Consider the following 3,727-nt stretch of genomic DNA (forward strand, 5'->3'; position numbering starts at 1 on the left):
GAGGGAGGGAGGAAGGAAGGAAGGAAGGAAGGAAGGAAGGAAGGAAGGAAGGAAGGTCCTCCTAGCTTCTCCCTGGAGAGGGAAAGAGATACACTGGACTCTTCCAATGCAACCTCTCCCCAAGGCTCATCACAGATGCCACAGTTAATGCAAACTCTAGCTCTCAGCATTTCCCTAAGGAGGAAAAGAGGTGTATCACAAGTCCAGTGATCCAACTATTTGAGGGCTACCTGAGCAAATGGCTTCTGCCTTACTTGTTTCAGGGTGCTAACTAGATCTTGCTCTCTCTGAACAACCGGCAGTTACTAAGAACAAAGATATCTGGTGTTTTCTATCAAACATTTAAAGAATTAATGCCAATTCTTCTCAAATTCTCAATAAATTGAAGACAAGGGAACACTTTCAAATTCAATTTATGAGACCAGCATTACCTTGATACCAAAACCAGAAGAAAAATCACAAGAAAAGTCTTATCTCTTTTTTTATTGGTTAACATAACTAAAGATTTCCAATTTTGTTTTTGTCACAAAACAAACTCTTATTTTTGTTGATTTTTTATTGTGTTTCTATTATCTATTTGATTTATTTCTAGTCAAATCTTTATTACTTCCTTCTTTCTTCTAATTTGGGGTTTAACACATCAACACATTGGGTTTTTTCCCTAGTTCATTAAGGTTTAAGGTTATTTGAGATATTTTCAATTTTTTAACATAGATGTTTATAGCTTTAAACTTCCTTCTTAGCACTGCTTTTGCTGCAACTTGTAAGTTTTGTTATGTTGTATTTTTGTTTTTGTGTGTCTAGATGTATTTTTTAAAATTTCTTTTGATTTCCTCTCTGACTCAATGTTTTTTCAGTGTGGAAATGTTTAGTTTCCATGAATTCCTGAATTATCCCATGTTCCTACTATTATTGATCTCTAGTTTCATTCCTTTGTGGTCATAAAAGATATTTGAAATGATTTTAATCTTCTTAAATTTGTCCAGATTCATTCATGACCTGAAATGTGATCTATCCTGGAGAATTTTTTACTTGCCCTTGAGAAGAATATGTATTCTGTTGCTGAGTGAAAATTTCTGAATATGTATGTATATATATTTGTTAACTCCATTTGGTCTATAACATTGTTAAGTTCTGCTGTGCTCTTATTAACTTTCAGCCTGGGTGACCTACTCATTATAGAGAGTGAGGAATTGAAATTTTCTGCTATTATCATATTCCTGTCTATTTCTCTATTCATATCCATCATTGTGTGCTTTCTCTACTTAGGTGCTTTGATGTTGGGTGCATACATCTTTATACCTGTTATATCTTCTTGTTGAATAAAGTCTTTTATCATTATGTAATGACCTTATTGACTCTTGTGACACGTTTTACTAAAGTCTATTTTGTCTGATATGTTCTGTTTTGGTCATCACTGAATAAACTATTTTCCTCCACTGCTTTATTTTCAGGCTTCATGTGTTCTTAAATCTAAAGTGAGTCTCTTGTAGATAGCATATAATTTGGTCTAATTTGGTCCTTTTTTTAATCCACATAGCCACTACATATCTTTTGACTTAGAAGTTTAGTCCATTTACATACACGTAAACTAATAACTCATAGGTAAGGACTTATTCTTGCCATTTTAAAATGGATTCTAACCAGTCTCAGTTGGTCTGGTTACAAAGGAAACTTTTTCTCACAAGCGTCCTGTTTCTTAAAGATAGGCAGAGCTAGGACAGGGTACAAATTCTACTACGGCACATAGGCATTATACCATGGAACAAACCTCCCTTTTCTCTGTATTCACTCTTCATTCTTGAGGAGTGCTGTGAGGTGAATGAATGTCTGTCTTCTATGACTCCTTAAAGCTCAATTCATATGTTAATATGGGGCCCATTACAGCAGTGAAATTTTTCCCTAGCTTGTCTTAGGTAGGTCTGGTTATTTCCTGGGTATAAATCTAGCTGTCCCTATCTCTATATGACTTCAAATCACTGAGGCACAAAAGAGATCGGACAGTTTAAGATACAAGGCCCAAAGATCAAAAGAAGGTGGATGGCAGCTGAAGGATCCAGGAAGAATAAGAACTGGGTGAAATTAGGGAAGGCCTGTTTAACAGTTTCCCATATACCTTGAGGGTTCATACCCCTTTGGTTAAATTGGTACAACCACTTGGCCTGATTGTAAATGACTTCAATGTCTTTTTTTTTGTTCTTTCAGATGGAATCTTGCTCTGTCACCCAGGCTGGAGTGCACTGGCACTATCTCGGCTCACTGCAACCCCTACCTTCTGGGTTCAAGTGATTCTCCTGCCTCGGCCTCCTGAGTAGCTGGGATTACAGGCGCATGCCACCATGCCTGGCTAATTTTTGTACTTTTAGTAGAGACGGGGTTTCACCATGTTGGTCAGGCTGGTCTCGAACTCCTGACCTCATGATCAGCCTGCCTTGGCCTCCCAAAGTGCGGGGATTACAAGTATGAACCACGTGCCCAGCCCAATGTCTTTTTTTTTTTTTAATCAATCTTGAATTATTTACCCAAGCACAACAGCCAGAGTGGGTGACTACACACACCAGACCTTGTTCTGCCAAGAGGTAATCAAGAGCCAGACGGTTATCAAGTACAATATTAACTTTGAGGTGGGTAAGGGCATCATCAGTCTTATAGGCTACAGTTTATATAACTGTTGTGAGGATGTGGCAGGTAACCTCATGGTAGTAGGGGTCCACCAGGTATGTTGATATCAGCCATATTAAGCCTAATCATTCTTTTATTCCTTGGATGAGAAAAGATTAGAAAACAATGAAAGATTTTGACTTCTCTGGGAATTAGGTGCCCTAGGGTACACTCTCTTTGATGCCGCGTGTTTTCCAAAGACGGGTAAGCTCTAAACTCTGAAAGCAAAAATAAGACTACCTATAAGCAAGGCAAGTAGACCAAGTCCTGGCAGAAAGAACACGTCCCCCCAAGGTTACCTATCGGGTTGAGGTTCTTGTCTGTCCTTTTGAACAGGAATCTTAAATCTGAGAGTGGTTCAGCTTAGTAAGCGGGACTTTCTTCCTTAGGTTCTGTGACTGCCTTTATCTGAGTGTGGTGGTGTCAATCCTTGTAACTTTAAGGCAGAGTTACTTGTGAGAATCAACACATATGGGCCCATTCATTTAGGTTTTAAATTACCTTCTAGTTCCTCTCTCTCCAGTTTCTTAAGTAAACCTAATCCACAGGTTGGAAAGGATTGGGGGTCAGTAATTCTCAACTGGGAGTTGGGTAATTTGGGGTGAAGGTAATTAATTAGTTTCCATAGGCCCAAAGGGCTTTTATTACTTTTTAAATTTGAGTGGTATATCTTTTTTTCCCCGTATTTCCGAGCACCGTCTGGTTACCTGACCAGGCCCGGACCCATCAGTCATACATTAACTCATAAAGTCAGTTTAATTTCTCCTTTTGCAGCTATTTTTATGTTTCACAGGGCCATGGGGAACATTAAACACTCTAATCAAGGGCCAGGTTCTTCCTTTCCACTGTCCTCAGTCTGTTGGCCTTAGTCCTCAGGCTTATCACCTCATGGTCATAAATAGCTGCTATGGCTCAAAAGAAAACAAACAAACAAACAAAAAAGTCACATACAAACACAGCTATATCCAAAGAAGAAAGCCAGACAAGAAGGCTAGAGGACTCCCCTCACTTACCTCCCTATGTAAAGTGAAGTAAATCTTCTCTTGAAGGCAGCAGATAGCTTCCA

The sequence above is a fragment of the Mandrillus leucophaeus genome, unplaced genomic scaffold, assembly GCF_000951045.1.
Source record: "Mandrillus leucophaeus isolate KB7577 unplaced genomic scaffold, Mleu.le_1.0 Scaffold669, whole genome shotgun sequence".
NCBI classification, from domain to species: Eukaryota; Metazoa; Chordata; class Mammalia; order Primates; family Cercopithecidae; genus Mandrillus; species Mandrillus leucophaeus.